At 35.3% G+C, this 17,236-nt stretch overlaps 1 long non-coding RNA gene across 1 annotated transcript; it reads right to left on the reverse strand.

Moving 5' to 3' along the window:
* Positions 1–2,183: 2,183 nt before the first annotated feature.
* Positions 2,184–15,817, reverse strand: LOC121513223. The gene is made up of 5 exons (XR_005992185.1): positions 15,790–15,817; positions 14,706–14,985; positions 14,546–14,611; positions 14,312–14,437; positions 2,184–2,304 (listed from the first exon to the last, which is right to left on the reverse strand). It is a non-coding gene; the product is annotated as an uncharacterized LOC121513223 (long non-coding RNA).
* Positions 15,818–17,236: the final 1,419 nt, after the last annotated feature.

Here is a 17,236-nt window from a genome sequence, read left to right on the forward strand (position 1 = left end):
GTATTAACTTGCCAATCGAGCATTCTACCTACACCATACTGGTGAAGACACCGAAGAAGAACAATGGATTCAGGTCAAAAATATTCAGGCCGGCTCTCAAAATCTGTTTTCTTACATGTTTTCTCAAATTGAAAAAATACCTCTCTTTGTTTTATGGTTAGAAATTTCTCAGCAATGTGGAGAAAAATGAAGAGTCTCTGAAAGGAAACTATAAGACTGCCAAAGCATACTTCATTGTGGAATAATCCTTGGATATCTCTTCAGAATAAAGAGCTGAACTGGTCTACATGGAGGGAGAGAGGTATAGAAACAGTTGAGGATTTAATGAATGGTAGCAGATTTATTTCCTGGATTGACTTTGAAAGCAGATATGGTCTGTCTAATGGGGGATTCTTCAGGTACATGAAGCTGAGGGTTTTTTTCCCCAATGTTTTGACCTTTAATTTTTTTGGACAGCAGAGTGAAGTTATATTTAATTCTGAAACATGTCACAAACTGACAGGGAAAGTTTAAACAATCTTACAGAAATCTTATTTGGTTGACACTTTGCTGCGATCTAGAATCTGTTCATGGAACCAGGATTTAGAAAGGGAGGATATAAATTCCAAGTGGGAACAATGTTGGAATATGACAAATGATATTACCACTAATGAAAATGTACATTACAAATATATTGTACCAGAGATAAAATGCATAGGTATGATGAAAGTGTGAAATCACAGATTCTCTGGTTCTTGCCATCTGGGAATGTTGTACATCCCGGAATATTTGGTGGAAATAGAGAAGTGACTATCAGGGGCTCTGGGGATGAAGCTTAATTTCCATCCATTGCTTTGTATTTTGCAAAATGTTTGGAACAATAGCGTGTGATCCCCACAAAGATGGATCTTTCTCTTTTCCTCATTGATATTAAAGAGACCTGTTTTAAAACATTGCAAATTGACAAATCCTCCTTCCCTTCATCACTGGAAAAATGAATTGTCATATTATTAAATATGGAAAAGCTCACAGCAATTAAAAAGAATAAAGTGACTTGTTTTTAAAACATATGAGAAAAGTAATACAAGTGCTGAGCTCATCAAAAGTTATACATTTAACATCATAATTAGTCTGTCTCACTGGTATAGCATTCTGGGACTCCCTGTTTTTGTGTACGAATTGTCTGTGCTGACGATGAAGTATTTATTCATTTATTTATTTATTTATTTTCAGTTGATGACATGGCGATGCCTGAAAAAAGGATCATCATATGAGTTGTTGAGGGAGACATGCATATATTTAATTTTCTGTATTATAGATATTAAAGTTATGATAAAATAAATAAAATAAATTATTATTTTAAAAAAAGAAAGAAGAATGTGTCTTCTCTGTAGATGCTGCAGTGCATCCTGGGATGAAGAGTCCATCAGTTTTACGGCCCATTTTCTGAAATTTCCCTCCAAAACTACAAAACAGGCCTTTGCTGTGGCTGAGTGTTTTCTCATAATTGCTCAGAGAATAAAGACACTCTGGTTTACAAATCATTACAACTAAGCTGAGATGTTAAAGTTTAAAAACTATAGTTTGTTAAATATTTCTTGATTCAAACACACTACTTTGATTGATTTTTTTTCCAAAACAAAATAGAGTAAATGGTAGTATTTAATAGGTATAGTTTATAAATAATGTTTTTATAAAGCACTTTCATCATAGAATTAAGAGAATTAAAAATAAAACACTTGATGATAAGAAAGTTTTAAAATCTTAAAATGTATTAGAAAATACTAAAACTATTACAATCATGATTAATCACAGCATAGTGATGTGATTAACTTGATTAGTTTTTTTAATCTATTAACAGCACTATTATATAGATAGATAGATAGATAGATAGATAGATAGATAGATAGATAGATAGATCCTGTGCACATAATCATATTCAATAAAAGCAAAATTATGCAAATGTTGCAGTTTTGCATGTGAGCCTGCATCCAGCAAGGTAAATGTATTTTACCTGAATATGAATGTGAGGTTTCATCTCTCTCTTATTGCACTTTATTATTTTTTACTTGTCTTTTTCAATTATTGGCATCATATATAACACCTCATCTTAACATGCACAACCACACAACATGGCAACTTTTTGCCTCAGTCAATGTGCAATAAGACTCCTTTGATCAAGAGATTAAAGCAGTGCACACAAGTCATATCAGAAAACTTTATTTCATGTTTATGCCATCAATCAGAGCACATAATGCATGTGGTTACATCTCTAGAATTTGTGTGGCAGCGGCAGCATCTCAGTGGACTGTCACACTTCTGCATCTGTGTGAAAGAAAAACGACACGAGTGAAGTGTTAATATCCAGCATGAATGACAATGAAACTCTAAAACTTCTGTTTCAGTTAATGCACTGTAAAAAAAATTCCGTTAAATTTACGGTAAAACGCTGGCAGCTGTGGTTACCAGAGATTTACTGTAAAAATTACGGTGAGAATGTATGAGAAAAAACGGTGTTTTCATTCTACAACTGTAAATATTACAGTTCAAACCTGTTTTTTTTTAACTGTAAATTTCTGTTAAAAAAATACAATATTTTAACCGTTTATACAAGGATTTGCTGTAAAAATAACAGTTATACTGTAACCATATTTACGGTAATTTGCTGTACAACTTACTGTAATTTGATGTAGAAGTTACAGCTCTATTACAACATTTTCTACAGGGATTGGCTGTAAAAATAAAGATAATGAAACAAACCTGTTTACGGTAAATTACTGTAAAAACACCAGAAATCCTGTAAACCTAAATACAATCTATCTCAGTAATAAAAACAGTAGACCCGTATAATGTTAAACGGTATTTTATTATAACTACTTAAATATTACAGTAAATTACTGGCAGCTGTGGTTACCAGAAATTTACCGTAAAAGTACAGTACAAAACATGAGAAATTACAGCTGATATTTGCAGATTTTACGGTAGTAGCAAAATACTGCCCAACTTTAAATTTTACAGTAAATTACTGGCAGCTGTGGTTACCAGAAATTTACCGTAAAAAATACAGGACAAAACATGAGAAATTACAGCTGATGTTTGCAGATTTTACAGTAGTAGCTTAATACTGCCTTACTTTAAATTTTACGGTAAATTACCAGCAGCTGTGGTTGCCAGAAATTTACTGTAAAAAATACAGGACAAAACATGTGAAATTTCAGTTAATTTGCTAGATTTTTGCAGTAGTGCCCTAATACTCCTACTTTTAACAAAAGATTCAAGCTCTCTGATAAACAATAAGAAACTCTGCAGTTATATGTTTGCAATAAAAAAACCTTTCAACACATCTGATAACTTGTCTGTATACTCACAAAGCAGTTTAGATCTTGGAAAAAAAAGCTTGTGTCCATATGTATGACAGGTAGTCCTTGGTGTAATGCATGAAGATGAAACAAAGTCACTTGCCCCTAAATGATTCAAGAGTAATGAGTCCAGTCTTGACTGAAGAAGTCCACTTGGGAAGCTTCACATGGCCAAGAAACTTCATCTTCTTGAAGACTCAAGCACAGTTCATCAGGTGTTCTACTTTGGACTGGCTCCATCCTCTCTGCAGGAAGTACAGATACAAAGCAAAGTTAGAGTGATTCAGTGCTTCAGTTTAATGCCTACACAGATGTAAATTTGAGAAAACTAGGCTCTAATAAGCCATGCTTACAATCAGCACAACAGAATAAAATAAACAGTGTGTACAGTACATACAGATCATTTCTATAATAGAATATGGTGAAGAAACGCAAATGTACCCACAAGTGCCAGCTATTAAGTCAGCAATCACCTAACAACAGCCAATTACTTTTTCCGTTATTGATTATAATGAGACAGTTATGACATATTAATTGCAATTTGCTTTTCCTTTATAGTTTAGAGCTGTGGTGCCCAGGCTTGTATCCACTGAGCTCCCCCTCCTTCACATATCCAAGAAGATATGGACCCACACAAAAAAGTGACATAGCTATTGCTGTAAAAACTAAACATAAATTTGAATTGATGTCATTATTTAAAGCAGTTTTAATTTTGGCAGATATTTTTAATTTTAGTCTTAGTTTTAGTCTTTAAGTGAAATGAATTTTAGTTTCAGTCACATTTTAGTAATTTCTGTCCATTTAGTTTTAGTCCATAAAAGTCCTCACATTTTAGGTTTTACTTTTAGTCCAAGCATTTATTGTCTTGCTTAAATCTGGTACCAAGTCATAGTGGGATGTTCTCTGCACCCTGCCAAACCTGGGGTCCCTGCTTTCTACAGCTGAGAGACAGAAGAGCTACAGCTGCATTGTTTTTGACAGAATTACCCACAGTGGAGAGATATCATGGATTTTGAATGTCCGGAAAACTACATTACATTCTAGTCAAAAACTAAACTTAGTTTTGTCAGTTTTAGTCATCACAGATCTATTTTTGTTAGTCTTAGTCTAGTTTTTGTCATGGAAAACAAAGCTGTCGATGAACATTTTTAGTCATAGTTTTAGTCTGAAATTAACACTGGTTTAAAGCTACACACAATAGCCCAAACCACAAGTGTTAGCAAAAGACCTTAGTATGAACCATTCATAAGGGTTATATTGTGATTTTAGGTAGTTGAACCACAAGATAAATATTTGCAAACTATGCTCTTTATATATATATTTACTTGTAAGACCACCCAAATAAATATAGAATTTGCTTTTACATGTAAATATAATATATAATTTTATATATAATTTCTATATAATTTCCTTTGGGGATGAATAAAGTTATTATTGTATTGTATTAGGGTAAGCCTACCCATTAAGCCCAGGCACCATTTAAGCCCACTTGCGACTTTGAAGTCAATTTAAAAAAAAAAAGAGGGCCTGTCTTATGCTATACATTATTTTGTCCAATCACACAATTTCTTAATTATATGTCAGTTTTTGTTTGACACCAATCACATTTGTAGATATTGAAAAGGCCCGCCTACATTTGTGCAGTCTCAAGGAGGCTCAGATAAAGTCGCCTCAAAACTTTGGTGTTTTGGGACCCCTCAGAAAGAACCTCTTTTCAACCATTTTCAGCCACTGACTTGTTAAGTACATTCATATTATGTAATTTGAGAGATTATTGATTTGTTTTTTTGTGTATAAACAGGTAGTTTTTTGTAATTTCTTACTATTTAGTTTTATGTGAAAAGATGAGTCATGCTAGCTAGCGTAGCAAGCTAATCACTAGTCAATACATGTAGCCCTACTGATAGATACACTGCTTAATGATTAAAAATGATAAGTACACAAACTAAGTGTTTTCTGATTCATTTTACATAAATCTTACATAAAACTTTGAACAAGAATTCCTTGATAATTCAGAAAGTTTGGCAGAAGAGGAATAACTGTGATGGCAAGTTTTACAGCATATTTAGGCTACAGGCATTTCTTTAAACATTTGTTTCATGTTGGTGAGAACATATTATCTTCATTTCCCTGGTAGTCACTGTAGTACCATTTAAGCCCAGTGTGTTCCATTTAAGCCCATCTTATGTTTCAATAGAAAAAAATGAAATTTTGAGGTTTGATAGCTTTTCGCTGTAATCCTGTGTTGGATGTTGTTATACTAACTTCATTAACACGAGTACATCACAGATCACACACTGACCAGAAGAATTGTTATGTCAGTTAATTTTGCATAATCATTTGTTTATAGTGAGAAAAATGCCAACAAAAAAGAGGAATTACAGCAACTGTCCTAAAATCATCATTGTTACAGCCAAACATTAAATCCAAGTTCAATAAGATATTGTTGATTCACTGTAATGTCATTTAATACTTTTAAAAACAAACACATTTTTTTATTTTGTCAATATTGAATCAAATTTTGTCAATATTAAATAAAATGTTCAATGAAATGTTAAATACTGAAGCCAATGAAAATTAGTTGTAGGCCTGCTTAGTCATGTTTGTGGTGGTCCATTGTTACAAGCCAAACATTAAAGCCAAGTTCAAAAAATAAATTGTGTTTAACATGTATAACATGTTACTGAATTAATATATGTTTACTACTTGAAAAATGTAATAATTTTTTAAATTTCTGTCAATAAACGTGGTTGTGGGCTTATTTGGAACACACGAGGGCTTAAATGGTACTTAGGTACCAATTAAGGCCATGCCAGACTTTTGACTTTATTCATAATATTTCTTTAATTTGTTCTCTAAAATATGCATAAGTAAATAAATATACCTTCAAATGAGGATTAATCCTTCATTCTAACAAATGATCATGTTTATAAACCATCTTAGTATCTATGAAAAATCGTGAACTTAGATTTTGGTGGGCCTAATGGGTACACGTAGCCTAAATGCTGTGGGGTACAAAAGGATTGTGCTGTAACAAAGATGATGGGCGCTGAATTTTAAATCAATCATAATGAAAACATATGACTCACACAGAAAACTGTATTGGCCCCCATATGGTGTGATCATCAGAACACTGAGAACAAGCTGGACAAAGCAGTGGCATGGCAGTATTCTGGGTATTTCTACATGACCAGATTAATGCAGTGCTTGGTGTAAACTACATAAAATAAACATAAAATGGCTTCATGTTGCTTAAAGAAAGATTAATCTAAAGAATTTATTGAGGTATGTACAAATGCTGTGCAAGGCTTACCATTATTTTCCTTGATAACTGGCGTCTTTTTAGAAGAGTGGAATACCGGAGACAGTATAAAGTAATGGAGTCCTAGTCACCACTAGCAGAAGAAACAGGACCTTAAAAAAGAGTAAGGAAAAATAGAAAGACAAGGTAAAGCACCAAATCATGTCAACTTAGAAGTTTTGAACACTTATGTATGCACTGATTGCAAAGTACTATCCAATTTTTGAATTCACTCAAAAAAGAGTGGACCCAATCTCTTCTTGTCCCGTGAGCTGAATGTCTTGTCACATCCCTTGTGTTTTGTGGCAGAAGCTACAGCAGACACAAAATGCAGACATACATGTAGAGTGATCCAGCTGTTAAGCAGTTATCAGACGGGTGTTGCTGTGTTTATATGTTCTTCTAAAATCAACACTAAGCTGTGACTGGTGCTACCCTCTCCACTTAGAGTGTGTGTTGATCCCACAGCTCTGTAAGTCATCTTGCTTGCCCTTGCGCTTTTTCTGCTCACAACAGTTTTGGTTTAGAAAAAAATGCTGCACATCTATTTCTTTTTTGTTTTTTAAATTTGAAAATTTGGATACTATCAAACCTAAAAATCTGAACCAGAATCTTTATTGTCATTGTACACAAGTACAACGAAATTTTGCACAGTTCCATTCAGTGCAATTATTATTACCTCTGCCAAGGAGGTTATGTGATCGGCAGGGTTTGTTAGTTTGTTTGTTGGCAACATAACCCAAAAGTTATGGATAGATTCTGATGAAATTTCAGGAATGTCAGAAATGGCAAAAGGAAGAACTGATTTGATTTTGGGACTGATCCAGATCATCGTCTGGATCTAGGAATTTAAAGGACTCTTCACTATTGGGAGATAGGGCTAATGGCGGAGGTCTGCGCTCTCTGAGTGCTTTTCTAGTTTATTATTGCAACTGCTCTGGGATATGTGCTGTTTTTCAGTCTGTTAGTTTTGGCTCTTATTGTCCTGAACCGTCTTCCTCAGGATAGCAGTTGTTACAGGTGACGATAACACAGTTATAAAAATAACTGATATTGTATCATATGATGCACACGGCTGGAAGGAAATAAAACATTTTGCCAGCATTACACTATACCATATAACTACCTCTAAACAGGATAAATTATTACCTCTGTAGGAACTCCTGAGTGGATCCCAATGCTGGTCAATGCATAGCATGAGCTGCCTTGAAGCCTAGCAAGAGGCTCCTGGGAGGATGATAAAAGTAGAAAAGAATTACAAGCAAATCATCCATCCAAATGAGTCTTTAAAGTGTTTCTGAGATCCACTTACTACAAAAAACAATACATGGGGCAGGCTTTCCACTGGTACCCCATCTGGCAAGAATGTTTCAACAAGGCAAAAGAGGTTGTCTTCTTTTTGTGAAACAGGAGAGAAGCACCATATCCTTTATGTCCTCTGAGCAGCCCTCCAACTGTCCTCTCTGAATCTTGAGCTTTGTGGCATCCTGCAAAAATCAAGTGAGCTATTAAATCTTTAGTGCCATGACACTGACGTGCACATATCCCCATTGTGCATTTAGGAGGTGCTGGAGCCAACAGGTAGTGCCCAGGACCACCACAGTCCACCACCACACTATCCCCCTTATTCCTGGGGCCGCTACTGCAAATGTGAATATGGGTGAAACCTCCGGTGCCAAAACGGAAGTAGGCTACATTAAATACATGTATTCTAGTACAGCAGCTAACTATAGACGCTAACAAAGAACCACAGTTGTTTCAATAGGAATTCTTCTGGAATTTGTAAATATTTATATTTTTGTTATCACATGTTCACATTGTTTGTATTATAAGCTGTAGATAAGTAAATAAGGAGGATACCACATTATTCCTGGGGGTCTACTGTAGCTATGAATGGAAGTGGAACTTCCAGTACAGTAACAATAATAGCAAAAACATGATTTTTCCAAAGGCTTACTAAAGTGATTTAGTGTCAACAGTGGTTGTTCTGAAATAAATAAATATTTGCTGTAATAAATACTGCTTCATTTTTGTTAAATCAATGAGCTGAAATGTTTTAATCATATTTTCTGTAATGCTCAGTACCTGTTGCTATGTTCATGGTACTAATATTATGACAAAGTTAAATATGTCTCTCACAACATGCTGTCCACTGTCTAAGTGCATCGGGGATGTGATTCTTTTAGTATTAATTTATCATTAATTCTTAATACAAAACTTGACATTTACCAAAATGAAGAGCTGGCAACTTGAGTCATGGATAATTTTATAAATATAATTCCCATATTTAAGAGGGATTAGTTTGTAAAATGAGAATTTCAGCAACTCCACAAACTAGAAATGTATCTTTTTATATATATAAAGCTAATAAAGTTAGCTAAATATGCCCATGTAGGTTATCTAAAGTAATGTCATCAATTTGAACTCTCCAGTAGAGGCTAGAGAAATAATAATAATATTATCCCGTCTGAGGTGAAGCAGTCTAAGTTTATGTAGTTTGGTATTAAAATTGCTTTAATAGTCACGTTTAGCATCTCGTTTCTATGCAAAGTCCCATTTAGATAGAACGGAGCGGAAGTTGCGCCCATATTCATGGAGGGGTAGGAATAAGCTGGAAAGCCTGCCTCAGGGGACTCTGAACACAGATATGAATATGACTCTGAACACAGATATGAATGTGACTCTGAGCACAGATATGAATGACTCTGAACACAGATATGAATGTGACTCTGAACACAGATATGAATGTGACTCTGAACTCAGATATGAATGTGACTCTGAGCACAGATATGAATGTGACTCTGAGCACAGATATGAATGTGACTCTGAACACAGATATGAATGTGACTCTGAACACAGATATGAATGTGACTCTGAACACAGATATGAATGTGACTCTGAACACAGATATGAATGACTCTGAACACAGATATGAATGTGACTCTGAACACAGATATGAATGACTCTGAACACAGATATGAATGACTCTGAACACAGATATGAATGTGACTCTGAACACAGATATGAATATGACTCTGAACACAGATATGAATGACTCTGAACACAGATATGAATGTGACTCTGAACACAGATATGAATGTGACTCTGAACACAGATATGAATGTGACTCTGAACACAGATATGAATGTGACTCTGAACACAGATATGAATGTGACTCTGAACACAGATATGAATGTGACTCTGAACACAGATATGAATATGACTCTGAACACAGATATGAATGTGACTCTGAACACAGATATGAATGTGACTCTGAACACAGATATGAATGTGACTCTGAACACAGATATGAATGACTCTGAACACAGATATGAATGTGACTCTGAACACAGATATGAATGTGACTCTGAACACAGATATGAATATGACTCTGAACACAGATATGAATGTGACTCTGAACACAGATATGAATGTGACTCTGAACACAGATATGAATGTGACTCTGAACACAGATATGAATGACTCTGAACACAGATATGAATGTGACTCTGAACACAGATATGAATGTGACTCTGAACACAGATATGAATGACTCTGAACACAGATATGAATGTGACTCTGAACACAGATATGAATGTGACTCTGAACACAGATATGAATGTGACTCTGAACACAGATATGAATGTGACTGAACACAGATATGAATGACTCTGAACACAGATATGAATGTGACTCTGAACACAGATATGAATGTGACTCTGAACACAGATATGAATATGACTCTGAACACAGATATGAATGTGACTCTGAACACAGATATGAATGTGACTCTGAACACAGATATGAATGTGACTCTGAACACAGATATGAATGACTCTGAACACAGATATGAATGTGACTCTGAACACAGATATGAATGTGACTCTGAACACAGATATGAATATGACTCTGAACACAGATATGAATGTGACTCTGAACACAGATATGAATGTGACTCTGAACACAGATATGAATGTGACTCTGAACACAGATATGAATGTGACTCTGAACACAGATATGAATGTGACTCTGAACACAGATATGAATGTGACTCTGAACACAGATATGAATGTGACTCTGAACACAGATATGAATGACTCTGAACACAGATATGAATGTGACTCTGAACACAGATATGAATGTGACTCTGAACACAGATATGAATGTGACTCTGAACACAGATATGAATATGACTGTGAACACAGATATGAATGTGACTCTGAACACAGATATGAATATGACTCTGAACACAGATATGAATATGACTCTGAACACAGATATGAATGTGACTCTGAAGGGGAAAAATCCTTCATCTGAAGCATCAGTCCTGCGGCGGGACTCTCACTTTTTGGCTAGGGGAAATCACGGTCCTCACGGTCACTCCCACCTCATCTGGAAAACTCTTTCCACTTTCTTACCCTCTTCCCAGTGTTCCCAGTACCCAACCGCCCATTTTTTGTGCATTTTTCAAAAGTCTGAAGTGGGCGGAGTTAGCTCTGAGCTTGGGGTTCACTTATGGTCCCCAACACAGCAAGTGTTAAACGTTCTCCACGCTAAAATGACAGCAAAAAATACAAATCAAACAGCAATGTTGGCTGGTCTAGAACTGAAACAAAATGCCTCCTGACCCATTTAACTTCTACCTATAAACACGTGGTGTTACTGAATGAAAAGAACTCCAGAAACATTTGACACTACGACAAAAGAAGCTCTACATACCTTACCAATAGCTCGTAGGCTGATGCTCCGGGTGACGTTGAATTAATACACGCCAATGTCCTGCTTTGTATTCCATCTTCGTTTGCAGCTCGTTCTACGAGCAGACAGCAACTTTATGAAATATTTCCGCGCACACGAGACCACAGAAGACACGAAAACGCTGTAGTTTACCAGGCAGCCGTTGGCGGTTTGATTTTCCAACGAACCACACACGCATGCGTATAAGGTCCTTCTTTCCCCGCGCCTGCGCGAAACCGTATTCGCGCATGGCAATTGACTGCAACCACAGTGCGCTAACGCTTTTTGAGAAAGCAGCACTGTTTGTGTACATGGAGGGAGGTGACTGAAAACTGTTCACTCTGGAGCTCGTTTCCAAATTGTTCCATTTTTAATCACCCAAATCGCTGTTCTAGTACAGACAGAATAGAAAACGTTCCTGTGTAGACAGGGTTGAATGGCGACGGGAAACAGTTTTTCAAAATTATTTTTATATATTTATTTTTTATATTGATACAACTTTATTGAACAGATTCCAATAGTTAATACAGCATTGGCACATGAAACAAAACGTATTTACTAGACATAAATAACCCCACATACAGGTAAAGAGAAGTTTAGATTAAATTACATAAGGTATGAGAAGTAAATTAAAATTTCAGAAACTAAACCATGGTTTCATATTGTTTTTTTTTTTAAGAATTTTTTTTCCCTTAGAAATCAATTTGATAGACTATATGTACAGTTCCCATTCATTTTTAAAACTGATTATGGAGGGTTTCTTGTCATTCTATTTGCATTCATGTTTAAGTTATTTAACCAGTAAAAATAACTATTGTATTTATATAATGTATATACTATATATTCAACTGTATTATATACATATTATATATACAGTATGTATCTCTCTCTCTCTTTATGTATATATAAAATAGTTCTTGTTATATTTCCTATCGGTAATATGTGTCATCCAATTTCAGTTCTGAAAGATTGACTGAAACATTAAAGTACATCAATGTATTTTGTGTTAGATGCATTAAAGGAAGTGGAATGGCTTTACAAATGCAATGGCATCCTTTGTGAGAGCAATTAACATCATTCTTTTCCAATAAATCAGTTAAACTAAAATAATTGACCACTTTCATCCATCAAATTAAGAACAAACAAAATGATTTTTGGTACCATTCTTGTTTCAATAAGGTTTTCATATTAACTGTAACTGTCCGTTTATTTCACAAGGCAGCATCATGTGGTGTAGCACTGAGAAACAAATGTGAACATAACAACAAATTGGTGCTTGTTCACAGGTTTTGCAGGTTGACAGGTTTTTACTGTATTTTCTACAGAACTTTCCTGATCATGCAGGATTTTTAACCTCTTGTCCCTGCTAAAATTACGGTATGTGATTGCAATTTTTTTCACAGATTTTTACTGTGAATTTAAATGTACATGAGAGAAAAGTCTTTAATTTTAACAAAATACTACTGTAATTTTTAGAGTAATTGCCCGTCTTGAAGATTACAGTATTTTTCCTTTATTTTCACAATCTTCTTTCGTTTAAACGGTACAATTTTGTAATTTTTACGTACTTTAATTGTAAAAATTTATGTTTCATACCGTTGCTTGATTTACAGCAATTCTGTGTATTTTATACAGTAATATATGTTTATTTGTTTTACGGTCTTTTACTGTTGCTATTTGACAGTCTTTTGCCGTATTTTCTACGGACATTTTTTACAGTGTGTATAACACAGATGTTTAAAACAATCAGCCAAAGAAAAGTTCATACAACTGATACCAGGAACATCATCATCATCATCATCATCATCATCATCATTATTCTCTATTTTCAAATTTCAGATAGATATGTAGACTGTGGACAGGAGTTGCCATTTTCAGCATATTAAGTGATTTATTTTCCATCTGTAGGACATTTGTAATCCAAGATGTATTGACCAATCATATATCAGCTGGCTTTAGAGCAGAGCTTAACATTTCTACCTGCCAACTAGCCAAATGCAGGTAGAATTCAGCCGTGTGGCTACCAGAGTGACCTGAACTAGCCACTTTGGCTGGTGGAATTTCTCAGAGCCATTACATATTTCACTCTAACTGTGCATGTTTATCAACATCAGAGTTTAAGATTTAGATGCTTGTTTGAACAAACAAGGGTCACATTTTCACTAAAATAACCTCAAAATGATTCAGTGTCTTCAATCATTTGTGTGTTTTTATGCAGCAGAGATGGCTTTAACGCTGTACGACACTCACACACACACAAGAACAACACCCACCCCTACCCACCAAACACACATGTGTATGTTGTTGCTAGTGTAGACTTAGGCTTCTATCTTTTAAAGATTTGGAATACTGGATGTTAAACAGAGACCTGAACTTTCTTCTTTTGCTTTAACCCTCTGAGCTCCAAGCTTTTCCTTTAACCATTGTGTCTCTTCTGGACTTCTTGTCTTAAAAAGCTCGTAAAACATCAACCCTGTGCTCACAATCAAACTCCAAACATCCTTTTTTTTCCAGGACAGCCTGGGCTTCAAGAAGATGTATGCTGCAGTAATTTCACTTGATTTTACAAAAAGTTATGGATCCATAAAGACAACAGAAAAACTAACTGGAAATTAAGACTCCAAGATTTTGAAGCATCAAACACAGTGAACATTAATGACACCATAACCTTGGCACAAACTTGTTCTCCCATCTCTTTGGGCATAAAGAATTATACATTCATCAATCTGTGACAAAAATCCACACATACACTGTTTGGCTCATAAATACAGATTTTCCCAAAAACAAAATTGTGGCCAGTAGAAATTCTGAGTGGCTAATACCTTTGAAAAACCACTAGCCACAGCGGCTGGGGAGTAAAAGAGTGCAAGTCAAGCCCTGCTTTGGTGTGTACAAAGTAAGATGTAAAACAACACTCTGGTGTAACCAGACTTACAGAGGAATTCCCATCCATCCAGACAGACAGGGATCAGATGTCGCAGCATCTTGTGCAGATTCTGCCTTTAGAAGTATTCACACAGCAAGTGCCACAACTACGCTTCATCCTGTTAACCACTGGCATCTGTGTGAAAAAGGTTGACTGTTAATCTCCAGCATCAAATACTATGGAGAAATAAATCAACACATCCATTTACACTAAAATGTAAACTTCAATCTGTGCTCAACATACCTCCTCTGATTCAGCAGGAATCTCTTGATTTACAGGAATCAGATCATCACTGGCTGCAGGCCCTTGCTGGTAAATTCAATAAACAGGAAATAAGTCTCACCATTTCAACCAAACATGTACATGATAAGAACAGTGGAAATGTGTTTAAAGAAGCTCTTACATCCACGGGGACAGCAGAACTCCTCTCAGAGCAAATGAGGACGATCATGACGGCCACTGCAACGCTGAACATCTTCATCTTTGAAGACAAGAAGTGGTGAAGTCAGTAAGAACAGAGCAACCTACAGTGACTATGTGTCTGATGGTTTGTTGTTCAGTGTTGTATTTATACTCATCCTGGTCAGCTTTACTTCATCACTTGCAGAACATCCCAGTAATGAACTTTCATCCCAACCCATGATGGAGTAACTCAGAGACGTGTTGATCCATAGAGGAATTTTCTGTTGCACAACAGAAAAACAAGAATTTATAAAGTAAAGAAATGAGCTGACCTTTAATTTAACCATTAAAACATGAAAACAGAATCAAGGTGAGGATTGTTAATGCAATTAACCTCCTGAGCTGATTTGTCTCAGTTTTGTGTCTTGTGATGTTGAAGAGAGCTGATGATTGATTTTCTCAGGTGGAGATTAGAGGCTCAAAGCTACATTAGATATCAGCTTAGCACTGAGATCTATGTTAGATCATTTTTCACCACTTTCCTGATTTTGAAACTTAAATTTTAGAAACTCAGAGATGTTTAATTTGACTGAAATTTGACCTGGTGGTTCATAACACAGTGGCCTGTCAAACAACAAACCTAAATACAGATTTATAAAAATCATTTCACAGGGACATTAAATGACAAAAACAACCCCAAAACAAACACGATATCATTTTTCATTTGTAAATTCCATTGAAAAGGAAGATTGGACAATCTTTTAGTTTCTAAGTCCATGCATTAATAAATAAAATCTAAGAAAAAGTAGCTACATAACATGACATAAATCAATGTATTATGACCCTACAGTATACAAACACTGGCAGCAAATCTTCTCTATGATCTTGAATTGAAAGAAAGAAAGAAAGCTTAGTTTGATATGAAGGAGAGAGATCTGGCCATACTTAAAACAACTGCACTGTCAGCCTGTCCAAATTTTCCCTGTTTTTTTGTCCAGGTGTGCCTTTCATTAAATTTTCACAGCGTTTTCTCACAATATTCATAATTTTCACATCATGTGTGTTTAAGATTGTTGTATTATTACCTGTCAGGCCTTCAGGCCCTCTCTCCAGTGTTGTCCTGAGTTTGTTGTCTGTTTGATTATGCAAGGACAAGAAAAACATGAGGAGAGTCAGTCTGTGTCGCCAACTTGGTAAATCTGGGGAAATTTGAATGTGAAGCAACACAGATCCAAAAGACCAAAACATTCCTGTCCTGTCACTCAGTGTCAGAAAACAGTGACCTGATGGACACGTCTAAAACAGCTTTCCATTTGTATTCATCATTCTGTTTGAGCTTGAATTCTATAGGAGGTAAACATTACTGATGTACATAAACCCATATGTTTTCACAATAGTGACCTGTGGACTAAAAAGGAGAGGGACCACCCAGCCTGTTATCAGTGCACAGTTCAAAAGTCTGTATCTCTGATGGTATGGGGTTGTATTAGTGGTTATGACACAGACAGCTAACACATCTGAAAACAGCACTATCAATGCTGAAGACTACTCCTGGAGTTTTAATGCAAGATTTTGGTTCTGTTAAAAAAATCAATAATACTAATTATTATTACTAAAAACAGTGCATACTTTACAACAGACATTTAAATGGACATCTCAATTTAAGTATTTGGGATGTGTCATTAATAATAGCAAGCAACAGATATACAAAGACAATTATATTCAACTACTTAACAACATGAAATGTGATATGAATAAATGCTCAAATCTTCCTTTAACCTTCACTGGAAGAATCAGTCTATTTACAGTTGTGTGGTTTTCCAAATTTCTGTTTCTTTTTTATACAGTTCCTATGGCCCCACCAAAAATGTTCTTTAAAAAAGCATATTCCATTCCTTCAGAGGTCATCTGGAGAAAGAAAACTCCAAGAATAAAAGTAAAGTTTTACCAAAAGGTAAGGGAGGATTTAATCTTCCAGATTTAGAGTTGTATTAACTCGCCAATCGAGCATTCTACCTACAACATACTGGTGAAGACACCAAAGAAGAACAATGGATTCAGGTCAAAAATATTCAGGCCGGCTCTCAAAATCTGTTTTCTTACATGTTTTCTCAAATTGAAAAAATACCTCTCTTTGTTTTATGGTTAGAAATTTCTCAGCAATGTGGAGAAAAATGAAGAGTCTCTGAAAGGAAACTATAAGACTGCCAAAGCATACTTCATTGTGGAATAATCCTTGGATATCTCTTCAGAATAAAGAGTTGAACTGGTCTACATGGAGGGAGAGAGGTATAGAAACAGTTGAGGATTTAATGAATGGTAGCAGATTTATTTCCTGGATTGACTTTGAAAGCAGATATGGTCTGTCTAATGGGGGATTCTTCAGGTACATGAAGCTGAGGGTTTTTTTCCCCAATGTTTTGACCTCGAATTTTTTTGGACAGCAGAGTGAAGTTATATTTGATTCTGAAACATGTCACAAACTGACAGGGAAAGTTTAAACAATCTTACAGAAATCTTATTTGGTTGACA

The sequence above is a fragment of the Cheilinus undulatus genome, linkage group 8 (assembly GCF_018320785.1).
Source record: "Cheilinus undulatus linkage group 8, ASM1832078v1, whole genome shotgun sequence".
Taxonomy (NCBI): Eukaryota; Metazoa; Chordata; class Actinopteri; order Labriformes; family Labridae; genus Cheilinus; species Cheilinus undulatus.